Source organism: Clarias gariepinus, chromosome 20 (assembly GCF_024256425.1).
Source record: "Clarias gariepinus isolate MV-2021 ecotype Netherlands chromosome 20, CGAR_prim_01v2, whole genome shotgun sequence".
In the NCBI taxonomy this organism is placed as follows: Eukaryota; Metazoa; Chordata; class Actinopteri; order Siluriformes; family Clariidae; genus Clarias; species Clarias gariepinus.
In genome coordinates, this window is record NC_071119.1 from 8152359 (window position 1) to 8178229 (window position 25871).

General features: G+C 38.2%; 1 protein-coding gene and 1 long non-coding RNA gene across 2 annotated transcripts in view; both read right to left on the reverse strand.

Annotated features, from left to right (window-relative positions):
* Positions 1 to 25871, reverse strand: part of LOC128508502 (C-type lectin domain family 4 member K-like) — a 214445-nt gene that overhangs the window by 180872 nt on the left and 7702 nt on the right. The gene's annotated exons all lie outside the window — the stretch shown is intronic.
* LOC128508514 (uncharacterized) lies at positions 23000 to 25745 on the reverse strand. The gene is made up of 3 exons (XR_008355926.1): positions 25597 to 25745; positions 24477 to 24582; positions 23000 to 24297 (listed from the first exon to the last, which is right to left on the reverse strand). It is a non-coding gene; the product is annotated as an uncharacterized LOC128508514 (long non-coding RNA).

Here is a 25871-nt window from a genome sequence, read left to right on the forward strand (position 1 = left end):
TTTTGCATCATTGTAAGTGCGCTTAAATAAAAGTAGAGTCTTATAAAGGCTATGTAGCTTGTATAGTTTTATTATATCATTTTTGAACATTAATCTGGCAAACTTTATGTAAGGGCCATATTTTATTCTTGTGATTTGTTGTCATGTTTATCTTATTTCAGTTTATTAGTTAAGCATTAAGCATTAAGTATCATACTCATAATTTGTTTTGTGACATCATTTCATGAGTTGTTCTGTTACATCATCCCACAGTTATGCAGTTTCATGTCTATCACGCACGTTAGTTGTTAGTTGTTGTTAAGACACGGAAGGATACAGAAAGGTGTGGAGCACACAAGCTTCTGACTGTGAGACAGTAAGCTAAAAGGAATACAGTAAAATAAGTTGTTGTAACTGTAATCTATCGAAGCTACAGAACGCAGCAAGCGACTTGTCGTGACTACAGTGGATTTATGCAAGAAACTGTAACAACCGTTGTTTTTGATGTTGAAAATAAACAAGAGACAAAGAAATCAACGAAAGTCTGAAGTCGTCAGTGAAACTGTGTAACAAAAGACACGCGTCAGAACTTGTGAATAACATGCATGTACATGTAAAGTCAAAAGCTTTCTCCGCTGCGAAGATTGAAGTAATTGAAGTAATTTAAGAGTGTGAAGAGCGCGCGTGCGACTTCAAAAACGCGCATCGACTGCCAACGAGCAACCGAAAGCGATAAACGGACTTGCCTGCTTTAAATTTCACTATGTCAGACGGCGAGGACAACGCTGCTATCGCCGAACCTGAGCATGTGATGGCGCCCGACGACAAGGAAGCCGCAGACAAGCTTCACGAACTGAAGAACGCCAGAAAAGGCAAGTGGAGTCAATTGACTGCATTAACTGGTGAATTAGAGTTGCTTATGTACGATGCCTGCAATCTGTATGACGTTGAAACCAAATACCATACGAAATACAAGGCGCTACTAGAGAACTTTGTTGAAAGCAATAGGGATGTGCGATTGCACCTAAACAAAAACAAACGCGAACATGATCGGCAAAACTGGTATATGTCTAAATTGCTGTGCGCCACGGAATTCAGGAAAAGGGTAGAGATGTGGATTACAGAAACTCAGAACCGCTCTAAGCCACCTCAAACATTCGACGACGGAGTTTTACCAGAAGACAGTGTGTCAATGGTGGAACTAAGGACGCTAGCGCCTAACAAGCACGGAAGCGTAGTGACGGCAGCATCCAAAAGGTCCTCAACATCTACAGCATCCTTAGCTCGGCTAAAACAGGCAGAAGCTGACAGAGCATCCTTGCTGGCTGAAGCAGCAATCTTAGAGCAACGGCAGGCGTTAGAAATAGAGGAAGCACAATTCCAAGCACGATTAAAGGTTAAAAAGGAAAAGCTGGAACTCGAAGCAAAGCTTGCAAAGGTTAATGCAAAAATAAAAGTGTATCAGGGTTGTGAAGAACGACAAGGTCCTGCAAGACAGGACGTGACCATCGAAACGCGTGGTGCATGCGCTTCCGAACCGGAGCACAACGACCACTGCGACCACAGTTCGGCAACGGAATACCTTGAGCTGCCATCATGCCTCCGAGCAACCCACTTAAGCATTCCAGTGAGTGCCAAACCCATAATGTCAAGCACCCTAGTGGAACGGCCCACCCAAGGTAACGAACACTCACTTTACAACACTGACATAGTGGAGCCTCAGGGTAGGATGCCACTTCAGGCAGATCTTACAGAAATGTTTGCGAAGAGTCAGAGGCAACTTTCCTTACCTCCGTGCAACGTTCCTCCATTCTATGGTGACCCTCTTGAGTTCACGTCCTTTGTAAGAGCTTTTAAACATGCCATCGAAACCAAAACTGATAGCAATCTGGAAAGGCTGTTCTTTCTTGAGCAGTATACTAAAGGACAGGACAGCCTAGGGACCTAGTGACAAGCTGCCAGCTCATGCCAGAACATTGTGGTTACGCAGAGGCTATGAGACTGTTACATGACAATTTCAGAAATAGACAAATAATCGCTACAACGCTGATGCAAAAGGCACTCAACTGGCCGGAAATAAAGTCAGAGGACGGAAAGTCGCTGACAACTTTCTCCCGGTCCCTAGTAAAATGTTACAATACCATGTCAAGCATCGATTACATTGATGAGCTAGACAATGCTACCAACTTGAGGAGTGTTGCCTTAAAACTGCCCTACAAATTGCGTGAAAAATGGAGAAGCCACGTATACAAGTACGAGGAGTGCAATCAGAAAAGAGCTAAGTTCGTGCAGCTGATGAAATTCGTAGAACGAGAAGCAAAGGTAATGTCCAACCCACTTTTTAGAGACCTGAACGTTTCGACTAGTGGTAAAAAACACAGCAACAAATCCCCTCCAGGATTCAAGCAAAAAATGGAAGAAAAGAGAGGTAGCAGCTTTGCGACCGGCGTGAAACAGGTTGGTAAAAATCATAAAGACTCAATTATAGTAAAGAGTAGTGGTGCATTAGTTATTAGTGCCTTCACTAAACCTTGTGCATCCTGTGAGCAAGATCATACCCTAGATGAATGCCACCAGTTTAACAATGAGACATATAAGGTCGAATTGGACTTTCTAAAAAAGAATGGATTCTGCTTTGGCTGTTTAGTAAAAGGACACTTAAGCAAAGACTGCACGAAGAAAATTACATGTCAGTTGTGCTCAAAGAAACATCCTCGCATGCTACACATTGCAGCACAAGACACAGCTCAAGCGATCGTAAAGGCTGACGAAACCGAACCAGTTCAAACATTGCCTGTTACAGCGAGTCACGAAACGAGTGTGTGTATCGGGGCTGGAGATGACTGTATACTCTCCATAGTACCTGTTAAAATAAAGTCCAAGAAAGGTAACAAGACAGTAGAAGTATACGCCTTTATGGACCCAGGTAGCTCTGCTACCTTTTGTACAGAGTCATTAGTAAGGCGATTAAACGTACAAGGTAAAAAAATTGACATCATGTTAAGCACCATGAACGCGAGAAAACAAGTAGAAAGTTACGTGCTTACCGACCTAGAGGTTAGTAGTCTGGAAGAAAACACCTTTGTTGAACTCCCCAAAGTGTTCACACAAAAGAGTATCCCAGTCTCAGTGGAAAACATTCCACAACAGCACGACATCGATAAGTGGCCATACCTCAGCGAAGTAAAACTGCCTCACATTAATGCTGGAGTTGAAATTCTCATAGGCAACAAAGAGCACAGGCTCCTAGAACCATGGCGAGTAATTAACAGCAGGCACAATGGGCCATACGCAGTAAAGACCGCTCTTGGATGGACCATAAATGGACCTCTTCAAGAGTCGGTCGAGGAAGGCACATGTGACAATGAGCAAGTGAGCGTTGCAGTCAACAGAGTTTCCATCGAAAGTGTAGAACAAATGCTGATACAACAGTACAACCATGATTTTCCTGAACAGAATTGTGATGCCAAAGCTGAGTTGTCACAGAAGGACTATCAGTTTTTAGACTCTGTAACTAACTCTCTGCAGTTTACCGATAGTCACTTCTACATCGGTCTCCCATTTAAGAAAGCAGCTATTCAAATGCCCAATAACCGAAGCGCAGCCATGCAGCGCGCACTGAACCTCAAACGGAAGTTTAAGTATAACCGCTCCTTTCACAAAGAGTATTTAAACTTCATGAACGACATGTTTGAGAAGGGTCATGCAGTCAAGGTCCCCACACCCCACCTAAGTCGACAAGACGGGCAAGTGTGGTACATACCTCACCATGGTGTGTACCATCCTCAAAAGAAAAAGCTAAGGGTAGTCTTTGACTGTGCTGCCAGCTATCAGGGAATATCATTAAATAGCGAGCTTCTGCAAGGACCCGATCTGACAAACTCACTCATTGGGGTGCTCACACACTTTAGACAAGAGGAAGTTGCCATGATGGCAGACGTGGAAGAGTTCCAGAAAAGGACACAGACTTGTTGCGTTTCCTGTGGTGGCCGAACGGAGACGTGAGTCAGGACTTGGTTGAGTATAAAATGGTTGTTCATTTGTTTGGTGCAAAATCATCTCCAAGCGTAGCTAACTTCGCCCTTAGGAAAACAGCAGAAGAAAACCGCAGCAATGCATCTGCCGAGGCAGTCAACACAGTACTTTTATGTAGACGACTGCTTGAAGTCTGTCTCTAGTCATAGTCAAGCAGTTGCGCTATATAGTAATCTCACCAAACTGTGCGCAAGTGGAGGGTTTCACCTCACCAAGTGGGCAAGTAATAGTCGTACATTGCTAGCTTACATCCCTGAGAGTGAGAGAATTAAAGATGTGAGGGACTTAGATTTGAGTAAAGACGCACTCCCTGTTGAGAGAGCTCTAGGGGTGTTGTGGTGTATTAACTCAGACACGCTCAAGTTCAAGATTAGTTTAAAAGAGCGGCCTGTGACTAGAAGAGGAATCTTGTCAGTCACTAGTTCAATTTATGACCCCTTAGGCTTCCTTGCACCAGTCATACTGCCAGCTAAGATCTTAATGCAGCAGTTATGTAAAGAGAGACTCGCTTGGGACGATGACATTCCCGAACAATTTATAAAAAGATGGAGGGCCTGGCTACACGAGTTGCATCAATTGTTGAGTTTAGTGTAGCAAGATGCGTAAAACCAGTTGACTTTGGAGTCACAAATACAGCACAACTTCACCACTTCTCAGATGCAAGTGAAATGGGATATGGAGTTGTCTCGTATATTAGGTTAGTAAATGCTGATGGACTCACACACTGTGCATTCATGATGGGGAATTCTTGCGTAGCGCCCTTGAAACAAACTACTATCCCCCGAATGGAATTGACAGCGGCAGTGGTTGCTGTAAACAACGATAAAATGTTGAAAGGTCAACTGGAAATAGAACTGCTGGACTCTGTGTTTTGGACCGACAGCACAACTGTCTTGAGATACATTGTTAATGAAAAACTTCGCTTTAAAACCTTTGTCGCTAACAGAATCTCCATCATACGAGAGTCAACCAAGCCACAGCAGTGGAGGTATGTCAACACTTCAAAAAACCCAGCTGACGCTGCTTCCAGAGGAGTTTCCTGTGAAAAATTCATGAAAAACAACAATTGGATCCATGGTCCCCCCTTTCTTAAAACACCAGAGAATAAATGGCCTGAGAACATTCACGATCTGTCGACGAAAGAGGATGACATTGAGATTAAACACTCAGCCTCAGTGAATCTCGTAAAGACTACAGAGAGCACAGATGCCGTGATTAAACTGATTAACTATCACTCTGACTGGTATAAGCTAAAAAGATCCGTTGCCTGGATTCTTTGCGTTAAAGACATGCTTAAACAGAGAACAAAAAGAATTAAGGGACAGGCAAACAACTCAATAATAGAAAACCATAAGTCTCTAACAATTAAGGACTTAACAATGGCAGAAAACGAAGTCATTAAGTTCGTTCAAAACCAAAAAAAGAAACAGTTGTCTTTTCAAACTAGATCCAGTACTGCAGGACGGAGTGCTAAGAGTTGGAGGACGTCTTGGTAGGTCTGCAATGCCTGAGCATGCAAAACACCCTGTCATTATACCCAAAGACTCACATTACAACCCTAATCTTAAGAAACACTCACGAACAGGTCGGACATTGTGGAAGGAATTATATGCTTTCAAAATTGCGGCAGAAATACTGGATTCCGACAGCAAATTCCCTTGTGAGAAAGTTTCTGTCCAGTTGTGTGACATGCAGAAAGATCAGAGCGAAGAATAGTGAACAAAAAATGTCAGAACTGCCACGCGATAGAATAACACCAGATCACCCACCGTTCACTAACGTAGGGGTAGACTATTTTGGACCCTTCGAGGTCAAACGGGGTAGAAGTAATGTTAAAAGATATGGCGTATTGTTTACTTGTCTGACAACAAGAGCCGTGCACATTGAAGTCGCGCAGTCATTAGATACAGACTCCTGCTTAAATGCTATTCGACGCTTTATGTGCAGAAAAGGCCAGGTGTCAGTTATGAGAAGTGATAATGGAACAAACTTCATAGGCGCTGAGACTAAATTGCGTAAAGCTATCCAACAGTGGAATCAGTCAAAAATTGAAGGCGTCCTCATGCAAAAGGGGACACAATGGATATTTAATCCTCCTGCTGGGTCTCACTTCGGTGGAATATGGGAAAGGCAGATAAGGTCAGTTAAAAAAATCTTGAGGTCTGTTCTAAAAGAACAAACACTAAACGATGAGAGCTTGCATACATTCCTGTGTGAGGTGGAAGCTATAATGAATGACCGTCCCCTTACCACCGCTACAGACGATCCCACAGACCTGGAACCTCTGACACCTAACCACCTGCTGCTGATGAAAAAACAGCCAAACTTGCCTCCTGGACTTTTCAAAAAAGAGGACATTTACGCACGTCGCAAGTGGAAGCAAATTCAGTACCTTGCCGACCTATTCTGGAAGCGATGGGTGCGTGAATACTTGCCCTTGCTTCAGGAGCGCCAAAAATGGTCTCAGGTGAGAAAAAACCTCTTGATTGGAGACGTAGTTCTAATAATTGATGAGTCTTCTCCAAGAAATTCATGGGTCGTCGGACGGATCATGAAAGTGTTCCCTGATAAAAAAAGGACTTGTGAGACGTGCACTGGTCAAAACTAAAACCAGTACCCTGGAAAGACCCATCGATAAGCTGTGCCTCATATGGGAAATGGACTGTTAATTACCTTATAAAGTAGTCATGTTCCTTTCATTTGGTACGCAGCGATATGAATACCTTAAGTTAAACCGTTAACAAATGTTTAAAGTGTTAAGAAAGCTGATTCAAATTTTAATCCAATAGTAAATGTTGTGGCCCAATTGTAAAAAAAAAGAAAAAACAACAAAACAAAAATGTGTGTAATTTTCAGTCTTCCTGCCTGTCAATTAGGGGCTGGAAATGTAAGGGCCATATTTCATTCTTGTGATTTGTTGTTATGTTAATCTTATTTCAGTTTATTAGTTAAGCATTAAGCATTAAGTATCATACTCATAATTTGTATTGTGACATCATTTCATGAGTTGTTCTGTTACATCATCCCACAGTTATGCAGTTTCATGTCTATCACGCACATTAGTTGTTAGTTGTTGTTAAGACACGGAAGGATACAGAAAGGTGTGGAGCACACAAGCTTTTGACCGTGAGACAGTAAGCTAAAAGGAATACAGTAAAATAAGTTGTTGTAACTGTAATCTATCGAAGCTACAGAACGCAGCAAGCGACTTGTCGTGACTACAGTGGAATTATGCAAGAAACTGTAACAACCGTTGTTTTTGATGTTGAAAATAAACAAGAGACAAAGAAATCAACGAAAGTCTGAAGTCGTCAGTGAAACTGTGTAACAAAAGACGCGCGTCAGAACTTGTGAATAACATGCATGTATACTTTCTGTTATGGTGTGGCGGGATAGCGCGTTGCGCTAGCGCGCCCGGCTTTCCTCTTTATAGAGCCCTGATGCAGGGCTTCGGAGGGAAAGTTGTGTATGTGAGCGGTGGGAGTGATTGTGCACACTGACAGGAGGCTTCTCCCGTTCTGAGATAACGTGGGATTATTAATTCAACAGAACAAAGAGCAAACCTAAAGTATATAACTGAATCCCCTGTCCCCTCCAGACAGGGTTACTTCTTCTTATTGACCTTTAGTTCTTTCTTTTCTCTTTTCAGTTTTCTTTTCCCTTTTTCTTTTCTTTTCAGTTTTTTCTTTTCTCTTTTTCTTTTCAGTTTTCTTTTCTCTTTTTCTTTTCAGTTTTTTTCTTTTCTCTTTTTCTTTTCAGTTTTTTTCTTTTCTCTTTTTCTTTTCAGTTTTTTTCTTTTCTCTTTTTCTTTTCTTTTCAGTTTTTTTCTTTTCTCTTTTTCTTTTCTTTTCAGTTTTTTTCTTTTCTCTTTTTCTTTTCAGTTTTTTTCTTTTCTCTTTTTCTTTTCTTTTCAGTTTTTTCTTTTCTCTTTTTCTTTTCTTTTCAGTTTTTTTCTTTTCTCTCTTTCTTTTCTCTCTTTCTTTTCTTTTCAGTTTTTTTCTTTTCAGTTTTTTTCTTTTCTCTCTTTCTTTTCTTTTCAGTTTTTTTCTTTTCTCTTTCTTTTCTTTTCAGTTTTTTTCTTTTCTCTTTCTTTTCATTTCAGTTTTTTCTTTTCTCTTTCTTTTCAGTTTTCTTTTCTCTTTCCTTTCTTTCCTTTTTTTCTTTTCTTTTCAGTTTTCTTTTTTCTTTTTTTTTTTCTTTTCTCTTTTTCTTTTCTTTTCCTATACCGGAGAAACGCTCCACGCCCTGGTGCTTCCTTAATGTCCGCACGCCTAATGCTTTGTGTTGGGGGTCTTTATAGGCATGGATCCAGGTGTCATGCATTCCCCTAATTGCCATCATGGCGGCGTTGCCTAGCAACTGCACCTGAGGGTGGCCGCGGGCCTGCCTGACTGGAAACCTGTGGAGTAGTTGTCTGTGGGTTTGCCTGTCGCAATACCCGCGACGTTACACTTTCAGTCAGTTTTCTGCCTATATGCTAGTGTTACACATGATATAATCTAAAGGCTAGATGTAAAGGTATGCATTTACTTTGCTTAAATTTGATGCAAATGAGAAACGCCTATATTTAATTAAAATTCTAAATCTGTACTGTAATTTTAGTACTTTGATTGTAAATTCGTTTAATGTTTTACTTGTATTTCATAAGGTTTTGCCAGCGGTGGTACAGCACAACAGGATCATTATATATTATTAAAGAAAATTATGATGATCATAACAGCCTACTGCATTTCATTCTTATAATAATGCAAAAACACAAGCGGGGCTGAATGACATTGACATCTGCTGAGACAATGTTTATTTTCACCCTAATTCGATCATAATAAGATTAAATTTGGTTTGAATTCTACATTTGTAATGTAATTTTAGTTCTGTGATTATGAATTCTTTTACTGTAACTACAATGTTTCACTTGATTTTATCCATGCAGCTCTAAAGGAGCTGCGGCTCATTAATCCTTGAGAGAATAAAATAAGACCTGAGGCGTCAGCACCACTCAGGGGTAAAAGCCAGCAAACGTACAAACCCAAATGCTGCCGCCCTTGCGCCACTGTGGTAAAACCAACATTCCGATTGAACAACTGTACATTGTTGCAAAGTCTGATATATTGTAACTTGTTGAAATGATTGAGGCATGTGTGATACCATACAACATGCAGCCACTACATCCCAGTTCATAGCCTAATTTTCCATGGTGCTGCTCAGCAGTAAGGGCATCCATCTGGGTAAGTATTTGGATGACTGTCCTTAAATGAGTCAGTTGTAATAGGAGACCTTATAGCATACTGTCATGCTCGCAGTGCATTTAAGCATTCTAGGATTTTTGTCATGCCCAACAGTGTCATAATATGTGGATGATTAATTTAGACAAGTTTATGTGAAATACGTAAAAATCATGTGATCACCACCTTTAAACTGCTGCTCTGTTTGAACCTTGGTTAAAAAGCACTAGGTGATACTTTAACATTCATCCTTTAAACTGTACTGATTCCTTGCTTCTCTTTCTAAGTCATGTCTCTCTCACTCTCTCTCTCTCTTTCTCTCTCTCTTTCTCTCTCTCTCTCAATCCATTTAATCTAGTACAAACTTGTGGAAAGCTTACAGAATTGTTTGACCCAAGTAAAACAACTTAAAGGCAACATTACCCAATACTAGTGTATGTAAACATCTGACCCACTAAGACTGTGATAAAAGAAATGAAAGCTGAAATAAATCTTTGTGTCACCTATTATTATGACATTTAACACTCTTTAAACTGTGTGCTGTGAACTGGTGATCGTAACGGACAGAAAATGCTTACCAGCACCATGGTCTGTAGGTGAGATTATTATGGTTTAACATTCACAGATTTAAAATCATGAACATAAACACGTCTCTGTGGTCACTTATCGTTAGGAGGAGAATCTGCATGGAGCAGGTGTTACAGAGTGACCACAGTGTGTGTGGTGCTGCTGTGTGTTCTCCTGCTGACTGCTGTCACAGTGCTGTGGATTAAATACAACATCCTGAACACAGAAAACAACCAGTTACAGACCAGTAACAACAAACTGACTACAGAGAGAGATGCATACCTGAGGACTCTTTGTTATTTGTGTAAGTAAATAAATTTAGCTTTACATTGTATATTTAACAGTTAAATGTCCCAAGTGGCATTTAAAAACATGGGCATCAAGATTTAACTTAAATCCTCCAACATGTTTCTCCATATAATTTCACCAAGCTCTTAAAATAAAAGCATCTCATTACCATAACTTAATAACTTAATTGTTTGCATACTTGAGTCTTACGTTTCTCCTGAAGAACTAATATTTAACTTTGTCTGTATTGTAATAACACCTGATTAATTAAAAATAATTCCCAATCACTAAACTTATACAAGTTATACAAAAGTACAAGCTGCAGTGTTTTACTTAGTGTCCTTGAATCATCTTTACTTTTATCAGTAAATTATCTTTACAAGTATTTTGTTTGTTTGTTTGTTTGTTTTTGTTTCTTTGATAATGTGCAGTGTAAAAACACCTCAAATACAAAAAATGAATGATCAAACCAAATGATCAACTGACCAAATTATCTCTTTTCTTTAAACCCTGAAACAGAACATTTAGGGTAAACACACAATTTTATGGTGCAATATTAAAAAAAATGATTCAAAGAGAATTAAATAAATGTATTGTATTGTTTTGTTTGTTTGTTTGTTTGTTTGTTTGTTTTTACCTACTTATCTGCTACCCCATAGTCCTTGTCTACACTCAAGCTGTTTATTGATCTCTGTAAATTCTCTCCGTATCTCCACAGATAAAGTGACTGCGTTCATCATATTGAGACTGTGTCTGTTCCCCGAGCTAAAAACAAATTTAGAAAGACTCAGAAAGTCTGTTTTAGTAATTTAATTAACATAAAGACCACAAACTTGGATCAGACTGAATGCGCAGCCGGCACCTCTGATCTGAAGCTAGGATTGTTAAATATTAGATCTCTTGCATGTAAAGCAGTTATAGTTAATGAAACTATCACAGATCAGGAGTTTGATATACTCTGTTTAACAGAAACCTGGATTAAACAGGACGAGTATCTAGCTCTAAATGACACACCATACATACACCAGCCTTGGCTAACTGGTAGAGGAGGAGGCGTCGCAGTTATTCACAATGATAATCTGACTATTGTACAAAAACACAGACACAAATTTAATTCATTTGAAATTTTTTATAGTAACATAAGTGTATTTAACTATATTAAGTCAGCTCAGTCGATCCCGCTAATTGTCATTTACAGACCTCCAGGGCCGTACTCTGAATTTCCTAGTCATTTCTGTAGACAAAGTGTTAATTGCTGGAGATTTTAAAATTCATTTTAAAAACCCAGAAGACCCTCTGAGAACAGCATTTATGTCCATACTGGACTCGGTAGGAGTAAATCAGTGTGTAGTAGGACCCACTCATAAAGCAGGTCACACTTTAGATTTAATAATATTATTCGGATCAAGTATAAGAAATTTATTCACAATTCCACTATCTGAAGTTATCTCAGATCACTATCTTGTCTCAATTCAAGTGTGCCACAGTAATAATGTACGCACAGCGCCGCGCTACCGTATGAAACGTACATTCACATCAACTACCAAACAGAGTTTTATCAGTAATCTCCCAGAGTTCCCAACTTCGATTAGATCACCGTCTGACCCCACAGAACTCGATCAGGCGACTGAATATTTAGAGTCGACATTTCGCTATACCTTAGATAATGTAGCTCCAGTCAAAAGAAAAATTATTAGAGATAAGAAACTTGCTCCCTGGTATAACGATCACACGCGCACTTTGAAACAGACCGCTCGAAAATTAGAACGTATAATTGTGCTAGTATTTCAAATAGCATGAAAGGAGAGCATCTTGAATTATAGAAAAGCTCTTAGTGTAGCTAGATCAACGTATCTCTCCACTCTTATAGAAAATAACAAAAATAATCCTAGATTCTTATTTAATGCTGTAGCCAAATTAACCAGAAATAAGACCACTGCAGAAATCTCCACAACAACATCATGCAATAGTGAGGACTTCATGAACTTTTTTAATAATAAAATTGTAAATATTAGGCATAAAATTGAGGTTTTGAAACCGAACAATGTAATTGATGCAGATGTTAATCTAGCCATGTCAGATCAGAACCTAGAATACTTTACTCCCCTTGAAGAGAATGAACTAATTTCACTCATCTCTTCTGCAAATTCATCAACCTGTATATTAGATCCTGTACCGACACATTTTCTTAAACAGATAGTACCAGCAATAACAGAACCCCTGTTGAGAATAATTAATTCTTCACTCAGCATTGGTTATGTTCCAAAATCTTTTAAATTAGCAGTTATCAAACCAATAATTAAGAAACCTGACCTCGACCCCTGTCAGCTGTCCAGTTACAGGCAAATATCAAACCTCCCCTTTATCTCTAAGATTCTGGAAAAGATAGTAGCGGAGCAGCTACTGTATGCTCATATCTACATAGAAATGGCATACATGAACTGTATCAGTCAGGATTTAGGCCTCATCACAGTACAGAGACAGCACTCGTTAAAGTAGTAAATGACATCCTATTGGCCTCTGATCAGGGTTGTGTAACTATGCTTGTATTACTCGACCTCAGTGCAGCTTTTGACACCGTTGATCACGCTATTCTTCTTTACAGATTAGAAAATGTAGTAGGAATTAAGGGTACAGCCCTCTCCTGGCTCAGATCCTATCTGACCCATCATTATCAGTATGTAGACTTAAATGGTGATTATTCTGCATGTTCTCTAGTGGAGTTTGGCGTTCCGCAGGGTTCAGTTTTAGGTCCACTGCTTTTTTCCCTTTACATGCTTCCTCTGGGCAACATAATCCGTAAGCATGGTATTAGTTTTCATTGTTATGCTGACGATACACAGTTATATGTCTCAGCAAAACCTGATGAGAAAAAACAGCTTACTAAAATTGAGCAATGTGTGCAGGACATAAGAAATTGGATGCTAATTAACTTCCTTCTGCTAAATCCAGATAAGACAGAAGTTCTAGTCATAGGACCGCATACAGCTAGAAGTAAAATTTTAGATCACACTGTAACTTTAGATGGCCTTTCTGTTCCATCAAATGCAACAGTGAAAGACCTTGGTGTGATTATTGATTCCAGCCTTTCATTTGAAGCTCATGTTGATAATATTACCAGGATAGCATTCTTTCACCTCAGAAATATTGCCAGGATAAGAAATTTATTGTCGCTAAACGATGCAGAAAAACTAGTTCATGCTTTTATCATCTCTAGGTTGGACTATTGTAATGCCTTACTGTCTGGTTGTTCAGCTAGATGCATAAATAAGCTTCAGCTAGTCCAGAATGCAGCAGCGAGAGTCCTCACTAGAACCAGAAGATATGAGCACATCACCCCTATCTTATCTTCACTGCATTGGCTCCCTGTGAAATTTCGCATTGATTTTAAAATACTACTCTTGACATATAAAGCATTAAATGGTCTCGCGCCGCAGTACCTGAGCAAACTGCTAGTGTCTTACGAACCGCCACGCCTACTTCGATCAAAGGATGCAGGCTGCTTGTCAGTACCGCGTATTATGAAAAATACCGCTGGGGGCAGAGCTTTTTCTTACAAAGCCCCAAAATTATGGAATAGTCTTCCAAATAGTATTCGGGACTCAGACACAGTCTCAGTGTTTAAGTCCAGGCTAAAAACCTATTTATTTAGCCAAGCATTTTTATAAATAGATTAGCCTTAGGTAAAGGAGCAGATCTGGGGGACTCATGGACATAGAGTATTATGGTGAACTGGTATGTTTGGATGCTGTCTTCCTCACTCTCATTGATCACTCAGGTTTGCTGACGGTGAGGTGATTGTTTGCTTTACATCTCAGGAAGCCCTCATGTTTGTGTTTCCTTCTGGCTCTCCCTTTTAGTTATGCTGTCATAGTTAGTCCTGCCGGAGTCTCTGCTTGCACTCTACAGTTAATATACATTCACATTATACATTGTGTGACCATACCTAACTGCCATCTCTCCTCTTCTTCTCTCCCCCCCTCTTTCTCTTTCCTCTCTCCTCCTGTCTCCCCCTTTCACTCTTTCTCTCTCTCTGTCGAGCTACACATGTCGTTCCTGAGCTGCCAGTGATCCAGACTCCCTCTGTCCTCTGGACCTGTCTGACCCATCCTGGTGCCCCGCTTCTGGCTGAAGATCTCGTCACATGGATGCCCCGTGTGTCTCTCTGGGATGCGTCTGGTGTCTGGGGATGGTTCTCTCTACCTAGAAAATGGTTCTGGCCTTGACTGGTGTTGGCAACTGTTTCTCTGGGGACTTGACAGTTCGATAGTTCAGGACTGGAACTTCCTACAAGTCTACCTGGGTCTTCAATAACTACCTGGACTCCATATTAACATCAATTAACATCAGCTATTATAGCTAAACTGCCTCCCACCCTACACACTGTATAAATGCAGATCATTTACTGCTTTCCGTTTCACCCAAATGAGGATGGGTTCCCTGTTGAGTCTGGTTCCTCTCAAGGTTTCTTCCTATTACCATCTCAGGGAGTTTTTCCTTGCCACTGTTGCCCTCGGCTTGCTCATCAGGGACAAACTGACCATTTTGATTCATACAAATTCACATTTCATACTAAATTAAATAATTCTTTTGACTGTGTAAAGCTGCTTTGCGGCAATGAAAATTGCTAAAAGCGCTATAGAAATAAAATTTAATTTAATTGAATTGTGTTCTACGTAATAAATAATAAAAAACAGATTACTGTATTTAGTATATAACCTATGAATTTATGTTCTAATATATTATTTGATAGCGATATATATGCAAGATAATTTTTTTCCCATGTGAGTGAGTCCGTGTCAGTCAGCACTTTAACCAATCAGGTGTGACCTCGCCATTTCAACCAATCATAACCCGGCAGGAGCGCAGGCATAATCCTGTTTAGATTAAATAAACCAGCTCCTGAGCAGGTCCGAGCTTACGGACATATTGCTATGACAGCAAATGCGAGAAGCGCATCGAGGAACGAAACAATCCAAGATCAGGACAAATCCACAACAATCAAATCCAGCTAACTGAGTTAGCGACGTACGAAAAACCGACCCCAGGTTTATTTCATGTAAACAGGATTTAGCCTGCGCTCCTGGTGGGTTATGAGTGGTTGAAATGGCGTGGTCACATTTGATTGGTTAAAGAGCACGACTGACATGGACTGACTCACATGCCATGGACTCCCCCCCACATAATCGCTATCAAATATTATATATGAGCATAAATTCATAGGTTTATTATTATCAGATATGATATTACTATTATAATAAACCCTAGGCACGAGACAGTATAATGTTTATTTTGCAACACATTTATTTTTTCAGCTGTTTGTCATAAAAATATGCAAATAAATGTTTATATATATTAAAAATAAATATTTTATATTGATAAATCGGTCGAAAGTATACATGTTGTATTTAAAAAAAATATTAATTTTAAAATTTTTTCATATACAACATTTATTTTCATATTGCTTATTTTATTTTATTGTCTCATGTAATTTGTAAACCATTAACCTATGAATTTATGTTCTAATATAATATTTGATAGCGATTATGTAGGGGGTCAATCCATGGCAGGGGGACATTTCAGCGCATAACACGTGTTACAAAAAAAGTTGAGCCGCTCTTTTTCCATTTCGTCAACCAATCAAAGGGGTTGTGATCAGTGTTTCTACTGTCGATGCATATCGCCTTTTAAACCAACGCACGAACACGCATACAATCCCAGACAACTTAATCCAGCTATACTAATCATCAACAACAGGTGTGCTTGAAGAACCAACCAGATCGGAATTAGCACGATGATCTAATCTTAGATGTGTCCGTTTATCTCGGATGTGTCAAGCAACATACGAAGAACGAACCCCTGGATAAATTCAGCATTTATTTATTCTTTGGGTAAGAGTTAATCTGCAGGGTATTTCTCTGGCTGGAATATAATTTGATGCAGTTCATGAAGGACACAAGCTGAGGATAGATGTACAGGAGCTAGCGAGCTAAACACTCATAACCAGGTTTATATTTTTCTCAATTTTACCGTGAGTTTGCGCGGTAGCACGAGCGCTTGGTAAACTAGCTGAATAAAAATCTGAAGTGTTTATCAGTTAAGGAGTGAGGGGGAGGAGGGAGGTTTGTGTATGTGTGGGAGGGGAGGTGTGTGTGTGTTTGGGGGCTTCAATACCCGGTAAGTTATAGTTTGGCTTCAGAGATGAACTAATGCTCATATATGAGTGTTATATCGCTTAACTTATTGGTATGAAAAGCGCATTAAGTAAATTCTCGGTTAATTTAATGCAAACAATAGTACAGACAGTCAGTGGCTAACGCTAACAAAGTTCACTGGTTAACATTAGCACAGGCAGTTTATTTACATTCCAGAATTCCTAAAACAGTATTTTACACACTCTGTGGTGTAGGTTTACTAATATCTTTTATATTTATTACAACTAGATATTCTGTGAAGTTTATTTATCTTTGTCTTCACTAAATTCTCCTGTTGTCTTTAAGCAGAGCTCCGCTGTGGAGGATTGGGGGGGTCAGACGGATGATGGTTGGCGTTTTGGAGCTACTGGAGGAGCCTGAACAAGCTGTTGAGGGAGCTGTAGGAGGGATGACGTCACAGTGCAACAGCTTTAGAAGGATGTTTGGTCAGGTCTACTGTATATTCTGAACATAGAATTGCAAAACGTCTGATATTTTAAGGGGGGAACAAAGAAGTAAACTGTTCCATCTTTATGGGGGGGGGCAATAACTTTTTCACATAGGGCCAAGTGGGTTTCGACAGCTGTTTTTTCCATAGTAAATGAAATCATCATTTAAAAACTGATTTTGTATTTACACTGGATTATCTTTGTGTAATATTAAAATAGGTTTGATGATCTTAAAAATATCTAATATTTTTTATATTTTTTAAATTGATATTTTAATATAAAAGGACCAGATGGAGACTGATAAGCAGCTGGTGTTATCCGGGTATTTTAATGACTTTTAAGCAACAAATACAACATGTATTCACCTGCTTTATACAAATTACTGTTTTAACTTTGACTAGTTTTGGAAGAATACATATTATTTTTAAAGTCATGTGTGCATGTTTTAATTGTTGGGGAATTGTTTGGGTATTTAAGAAATACATTTACTTGAACCAACAACTTCAATGAGCAAAAAATGGGAGACGACTTTGTTTTAAATAATCAAAAAGTTGGGCTAATAATAATAATAATAATAATAATAACTTTCTGTACCATTTCATTGTTTTGTGCTGTGCAGTGTAGTACTGTAATAGCTGATCAGAGAGATCAATGACCCCATGTGCTGGTTGTCACAGGTGTAGTCACAGGTGTAGTCCATGTACCTTGTAATTTCACTCTCCTCTTCACTGTGTAAGCAGAATGAATGGTAGAACAGACAGATGCTTCTTGTGTGTCCATCCACTTTACAAATACAATAGGGCCATCCTGAATCCACCTAATGGATCCCCTGGCAGGCTTTTTAGAGAGTCAATTATCTGCATTCTGTGGGCAGTTATTCCTGTTGTCTCTGCAAGTCCCACATGCACCAAACTTCATGGAAAGCAAGTCTTTTAGGAGCTTTGGATCATTTTTACTATTTAAAAAAAAAAAAAAACATGAGCATGCTGATAACACAATAAAATATATATGTATATACTGTATACAGTTCTTTATGCAGAATGAAAGCATTGGTTGCAGCAATATCCAAAAAGTGTAGAAATAGTGGTGTAGAATCTTTCTGTACCACTTTACTGTTTTGTGCAGTGTAGTACTGTAATAGCTGTCAGGGAGAACAACACCCCCCATGTGCTGGTTGCAGGTGCAGGACATGGAAATGTCTTTGTAGTCCATGTACCTTGTAATTTCACCCTCCTCTTCACCATGTCTCCTGTATAAGCAGAATAGATGGTAAGACAGACGGAGACTTCTCGTGTGTTCATCCACTTCACAAATACAAGAGGTCCATCCGAATCCACCTGACTTATCCCTGACCCATGGGAAAATGTGAGTCAGGAGACGGCAGTTGTGGTCCAGGTTCCCGTGCGGGGAGGAATCGCAAAGTCTGTGGACCTGTGTCATTATCAGTCTGAGTTTTCCATGACATTGCCTGCATCTTGTTTACTTTTGCTTTTTTTGGGGACAGGTGGCTGAATGTACATTATCATCATAGAGATATATACACATATATGTACACTTACTAATATGATTCTCAATTGCGCTCAAAACTAAACAATGTTTGCGTGTCCCGATGTGACCCAGATAGCACACACACGTCGCGGAGACGTCTATGCGACGTCATCTTTTTCATCTGGCAGACGTCTGGCAGACATTTAAGATGTACATGAATTAAAACGTCCCTGATCCGCTCTTTAGATGATGTTAAGTAGATGTTCATACCTGCCAAATGTCTGATTCATGTCGGATTTTATTAAAACACCCCCCCTCCCATTATTTTAATTAAATACCCTCGGTTAAATATAATTAACCATGGTCAACAGAATTCTGTGAAGGAAGGAAGCATAAAACAAACAGGATAAAATAGAGATTTTTATTTTATATTTAATAAAAACCCTGTTTTACACCAGCAGCAACTTACAAATGAGGTCTCAATTTGAAAAGATGTACAAAACATAAAACACCACAAATAAGTATTAATCATAAAAAGAAAAATTATACACCAACAGAAACGTTTTGTACTTTATAACTGTACGTTATGACTTTTAAATATGACCGTTAGATACGGTTGGTCAGGAAATCATGAAGTCAGATGCAGACAGGACACTTTTCAGTCACAAACTGCTGTGAAAAAATATAGAGATAGATTCAATTAAAATTCATGATACTTAAATTATCAAATGAACAATATTTATACTTTGTTCCTATCGCTTCACAACTCATGAGAACAGACCGAAACCAGAACCAAACCGCAGATTAAGCACGCGCATATAACCGTCGGTATTTTAAGTGTGATTAAAAATACAAGAAATAGCTTAAACCAAAATAACGTAACTAAACATCGCTAAACAGCATGGACATTTATGTTCAGTATTTCGTTTCTATTTAGAAAGATGGGAATTAATTCCTGCTTACCTTTTCCACACGCCTGCCAAACATTTGTCTTCTCAATAAACTGTTCTCTTCTCGCGATATCTTCTCGCGATGTTTGCAAAGTCATAGCTGATGCTGCAGCTTCCCGTCCACATACCAGCAAATTTCGGATGATAAAGATACGTCGTATAGATGTAAAGATGATGCATCATTTAACAGCTCAAACAGGTGATCTACAGACGATGAAAAATACCACTATAAAAAAACGAACGCGATGTTTACCAGATGATACACTCTTTAGCAGACGTCTCCGTGACGTACCTGTGCTATCTGGGGAGGTGCTCGTGAAGGCAACAGTGATGCAGACACATTCCTGAAAACAAATACATTAAAAAAAATGTAAGCCTATACTGTTCAGAGTAAATGGATGTGCAATTAATAGGTATGGACCCACAATATATACAGGGAAACCCAAAAAAATGTATCCACACTTCAACATTAAAAATATACACCTCTCTTCTGTAGGTCACACGACATCATCAATGATGGTGATACAACTAACATTTTTAGAGGAAAGATAATACTACACACTGCTGCCATAATTCAATTTGAGTTTTAAAAAAGGCCATAAATGATTGTGAATGTGTGTATACATTTTTGTGCCCCTCTGTGTCTGTTGATGGACAATAGACTAGACAAATATCTGTTGATGGGTCATAAACCATGTAGTGCATTTAACACATTTATACCCGAGACATTAGCAAACACCATCCACTGGACATGCTTTACACAAATATTTAACACATTCTAAACATTTACATCTAAGCAGGTATTTGTAAATACAAGCTAAACAAAAGGCATTATGAACATTTACACCACATAAGTCCATAAACATCTCTTAGCAACATAAGGCAGTATTTTAGCCAGCTGGAGCTTGTTTGTGCTAAATAACATTACCGATAGCAGTGTTATAAGCTAACCAAAATGGAGCTTATAACATTTGGATATTCAAACATTAGAACAATTACAAACATATGTAAACTCCATAAGTCATTAGCTTAGCCACCAGGAAATAACATGTCTGCTACATAAGGCAGCATGTTAGCAGTGTTATCTACATGCTACACTATGTGAATGGTATTAAAAGCCAATGGGTCACATAAGCTGATAAAAGCTAGCTGAAGTGAGGAAAATATTAACTAATATTATTTTAATATTATCAGAATAAGAGTTAAATAAGACATTATAACTTGCCCACTGTCATAGCAGCTTGTCCTCTGCTGCACTGTAAAAAAAAAAAAAAAAAAAAAGTCCTAATTTTATGGAAAAATAACTTAAAAATTTTATAGTAGTTTTCCTTTTTTTAAAGACTAAATACGAACCTCTGTAAAATTACAGACATTATCATTAAATTACATTTACATTACATTTAGGCATTTGGCAGACGCTCTTATCCAGGGCGACTTACATTTTTATTACATCTCATTACACATTTGAGCAGTTGAGGGTTAAGGGCCTTGCTCAAGGGCCCAACAGTGGCAACTTGGTGGTTGTGGGGTTTGAGCCGTAGTCCAATGCCTTAACCACTGAGCTACCCCTGGCCCTATTTATAAATTACTAAGGTGGCTGTATTTTCTAAGTATTATTTTTAGTTTTATAATGCTTTGACATTTAAGTTCTAGATTTAAGTTTAGCATATTTACATGACTTGTAGATTATACTTACATTATCACTTACATGTAGGCTATGGTATCTGCTTCATGCCATGTGAAGAGAATTTAGGAAACTGATACTTATCAAAAAATATATTTTTTGTTTTGATGACATTTGTTCTGAAATATCACCATGGCAATCTAGCCTTCAGCTTTCTTAATGCATGCCTGTGTATTCTGACACAAGGATAATGTATTTGCTGTGTAGCTTTTTTAAAGCAGCGCTTTAAGTAACATTTTGATACAGTATTTAGTTTGTGTGAGGGGAACTATGGTGTTATTTTTGTACCAAAAACGTTAGCGAAAACTCCAAGAACTCTCCGCGTTAACTGTCACAGCCAATCAGAAGTTGAAGACGGGAATATTCTAAGTTTGTTTCTGATTGGCTGATCAGCAGCCGGAGGCGGAGATATTCTAATTACCGCATTATTATTAGCGCTTTTAAATGAGCACGCGAGTGAAGGCTGGACCAGATGCATAATACGCCTACGTTTATTGCTCAGGTATCAGGCACAGACGTAACGTGATATAAACCAGCCAATGGGAAACAGGCGTCTTACACCTACAAGTGAGGAGGAAAGCAGTCTCTGAGGGACAGAGGAGAAGACTCTGAAATGTCACATCGTGTTTCAGTGAGAGAAAAAAATACCTGCAAGCTCAGGAGACGGTGACGGTAAGAGATTTTTTATTTTTATTTAAATTCTCATTGTTGTTGTTTTTCTGTTGAATCTAAGACCTTAATGTGTTCTTTTCTTCTTTCTTCCAACCCACCTTAATGCACCAAGGATCCAGTTGTTTACTACTTGTTTGGAAGAGCATCTTTCTTGGATACACTGGACTGTCCATTTTGCCATTTTGGTATGATTTAGATTTGACTTACTTGCACTAAGGCATTAGAATTCTGAACTAAGAGTTAAAGTTATTTGTAAACATACATTATATAAGAACTATAGAGTAAAAAAAGGGACCACGTTGTACTTCACAGCAATGTTTAAGTTTGTGAGAGAGAATGTTCCACTGTTATAACACAATAGTCTAAATATTTCATTTTGTTTTTCATTTTACTGTAATGCTATAAAACTGAACTTCCTTTTATTGTATTTTGCATCATACAGTACCTGTAGAATACTGTTGCAATTTCTGTATTGAAACATGTGTGTCCTTAGGAATTTATGAAAAAAATTGTTAAATATCAGGGTTTTTGTGTTATTGCTTTATTTAAAGGTGTTTGATCTTCAATTTAGGAAAAATCTGCAAATAACAGTGATCCTTGCTAAATGTCTAATGCTTTTGCTTTATTTAAGGTGTTTGATTGTAATAATTTTGGAAAAAAATGTTAAATAAAAACATTTTGCCGCTACATGTCTAGTGCTGTTATAATGAATGTGGTAAATAATTTAAATTTTGGGGAAAGTCTGTAAAATAATGGTGTTTTCACTGCTAAACATATAGTGCTGTTGCTTTATTGAAGGTCTTCAATCGTAAAAATTTAGGAAAAATCTGTAAAATAACATTTTATCCGCTAAACTTATAGTGCTGTTACTTTATTCAAAGTCTTTAATTGTATAAATGTAGCAAAAATCTGTAAAATAATGTTGTTTCACTGCTAAACTTCTAGTGCTGTTCATTTAATGAAGATGTTTAATCGTATAAATTTAGGAAAAATCTGTAAAATAACAGAAAATAATTTCTGTAAATTTAATGTTTTTAAGCATAATATGAACTAGAGTATTTTACCTTAATTTTACGGTTTTTGTTTGGCAGCCGTTACTGCCAGTCATTTGACCGTTTTTTTACAGTTTTTTTTTTTTAAGTGTACAGACACAGACACACACACACACACAGAGGCACACACACACACACACACACACACACACACAAAGGCTTTCAAAGGAGGCAAGAATTTTTATTTAAGCTGTTAACACTATTACAAAGTCCTTGTATATCAGAGCTGCCAAAGAAAATGCATTCTGTTTTAGTCTCATCCACACGGAGACAATTTTGTGACAGACAAACTTTGATGTTATGCACACAACTATGGATCGATTTAAGTGCATCAGAAGAATTTCGCAGAACTGGCAAATAGATTTGTAAATCATTTGCATAGAGATAAAATGAAACATTGTGCTTAAGCATTGTGAAATAATCGACCCTAATGGCAGCATTTACAAGGAAAATAAAACGTGGCCCAAAATGAAACCCTTCGGAACGACAGAGAGAAAAAGTGGCTGTGGAGGAAGAGAGATCATCAATCATGACAGAGAAAGTCCTATTTGTTAAATATGACCTAAACCATTGCAGTATGGGACCTTGAAGGCCAACTTCTTGTGCCAGACATGTTAGGAGAATTGAGCAGAACCAGTTTTTTTGGAATCAAGGGACAGGAGGATATCATTCTGTTCCTTCAGGGGAGCGGATTAAGTGCTGTGAAGTGTTCTAAAGCCGGATTAAAATTTCTCTAGAACATGATTTTTTTTTTCTTAAAAACTGCAGGATCAAGATTTGATTTCTTGAGAAGAGGCCTGAACACAGCATGTTTGAAGGTGGAAAAAAAACTGAACTGAGACAACTGTTAATAAACGAGAGAAGACATGGGCCCCACTGTGTTAAAATCTTGTTTCATCACCCTAGATGGAATGATGTCAAGAGGACAATTAGATGGGAATAACTGCTGGACCACTTCAGAGTTCAAGTTGTTCACACATTAGATGAGCTACTAAAAAACTAACAAGTACTAAATGATTTCTAACTACCTATAAATTATGATTCATATACAGTAACAGGAATGCATGTTTATAACACAGTATCAGTATGCCTAAACAATTAGGTGTATAAATGTGCATTTACATACTTGATTAATTATTTACTTACACTTTCTAAATGATCTCATGAACAACTGACAGCCTAAGTACAGTAATTGGTTTATGTGTTACCTAATACTTAATTCAAAGTAAAATGAAAGTTAATTTAAATAAAAATATTTATCATTAATAAAGCATCTAAATGCAATTATCAAGGCCATTGCTTTGTGATCAGTCATAAAAAATTAATAATAGCACTTATTAAGTGGTTGCTAATCATAGCACACAAGATTGAACCACTATTTGGGAGAAAAACACACAGGATGAAGTTTATATTATCACAACTTACCATAGTTAGTCAAGCAGTACAGATAAACATTTAGGTGCCAAATAATGTTGTTGTGCACAGCAGTTAAATAATAAACAATCATAATTTTATGAAGACACAGTCAGAACTCGTCCAACTGATTAATATAGTCAGCTTGAATTACTTGGGAAGATTATGTTATTCTCTCCTCTCACAGATCCAGCCTTGTGTATAAGAGCACGGTCTGTCATTCCAGTGGTGTCTATCAAGATATCCAGTCTCACCACAGTCCTCATCATTATTGAAATTATCTGGTTGATCTTTTCCCCATTTACTGAAACCAAGACAATCTGATTTAGTCTTCAGTACTGAGTTTACAAACAAATCACAGCAGAATGATCTCTGATCAATAAAAATATCTAAGGAAAATGTACATTTAGGTTTATTTATTTACTCTGCAGGCTTAAATGCACAACTTTAACAAATTGTTAACACACAAATGTGGTCTCTTACGCAGAGGTCACTGGTGTACCGTCCACCCATTTCCACTTTCCCTCTGTGTCTCTGTCACTCAGACCAATCCAAGCTGTACTCCTTGCAGCTGGTCAGCAATGAAGTCCTGTGTATTTGATAACAGAACAACTTAACAATGTTTAATCATTCTCCTGCAGTGGACACATAGCGCTTATTGACTTGACCAAAGCTAAACATGCTCTTTCTGTGGGAGGGAGGAAACATTAGACCACCTTTTTCTAAGATGTGATGTTAGCATGCTGTGAGAGATGGATAGTGTTATGTTCCATGTGTGTTTGTGTGTATTCTGTGTGCGCCTTGCCAGCGTACTCTTTGCTTTAATGGGTTTAACCTAACGTGTTTAAATTTAGTAGCTTCCGGTTGTTTATTGTATTTTATTATATTGTCTATTGCTTGGTTGTGTGATTCAAATTTCTCAATAGACTTCTATCAAATTGTGTGTGTTTACACTGAATGAGTTGGAGTTTGGTGTAGCCTAATACATGACAAGTTCAACCCCATCGTTAGGAAGCATGTTGGTGCTTTGCTTTAGTTTTTACCACTAAATTAGTCAATTGTTAGTTTAGGTTAAGTGTTACGCCACCCTTGTACTTTTATTTCCTTATTGTATGTTTTGTTTATTTCTTTGTTTTGGGTGACACTCTTATCTTTTTCTTCTAAATTCCATACATTTTACAACGTGAGTAAACGACTTTTGAAATGCACTCCTGTTTCACTGGTCTTTCTTGGTCTGTTTCAGACCCTGCTGCAACTGTCTCTCCTGAATGTTGTGGTTCTCATCCTATTTAAATCAAGCATGTAACAGAGCATGTAGTGTCGTTTAGACAAATCGTGCCAGAGAACTTTTACTGTACATCCTTGGCCCAAGATACTCACTTACACAAAAAGAGAAGATTTCCATACAAAGATTTTTTTTTTAATCCAGGCCATGGACAAGCGAATGAAAGGTAGTGGCACCATAAACCCAGAACAAATGATAAAAAACCCTTTTAAAGGCCAGACTCTGGACTGAATTTGTTTATGGTAAAATGACACACAGACTGCAGGAATTCTGTAAGGCATTTCAATGTCTCTCTCTCTCTCTCTCTCTCTCTCTCACCTGTTCATCTTGGCTGTTTATAATCACCAGGTCTGCTCCTCTCTTTATACAGTCCTCTCTGCTCTCAGTCCAGCTCTTCTCCTCATTAGACATGAAATAAAGACTGGATCTGAAACACCTCACTTTGTGAAGATAAATTGACAGAATTTAAAGAGATCACATTTTCTAATCTATTGCTTGTGTAAACATGGTTTAGTTCTTACTGCACTCTAAAAAACGCTGGGTTGTTTTTTCTACCCAAGCGCTGAGTTGCCTCTGTTGGGTAATTTTTCTGG